We start from the raw sequence: 258 nt of genomic DNA, 5'->3' as shown, positions 1-258 counted from the left end.
GCGTCGTTTACAATACACGGAGTAAGAAGTAAGAGTAAGAAATTGACCAATCACAGTCGAATGTGAGAAGAATAATCGACTGTGATTGGTCAATTTCTTGCTCTTCTTCTTACTCCGTGTATTGTAGACGGGCCTTCATAGTCGAACGTGAGAAGAATAATCGACTGTGATTGGTCAATTTTTTACTCTTACTTCTTACTCCGTGTATTGTAGACGACGCATACAGGCCCGTTTACAATACACGGAGTAAGAAGTAAG

Source organism: Trachymyrmex cornetzi, unplaced genomic scaffold (genome assembly GCF_001594075.2).
Source record: "Trachymyrmex cornetzi isolate Tcor2-1 unplaced genomic scaffold, Tcor1.1 scaffold361, whole genome shotgun sequence".
Lineage (NCBI taxonomy): Eukaryota > Metazoa > Arthropoda > Insecta > Hymenoptera > Formicidae > Trachymyrmex > Trachymyrmex cornetzi.
The sequence above is the reverse complement of the archived record's forward strand: the minus strand, read 5'-3'. Positions refer to the sequence as shown.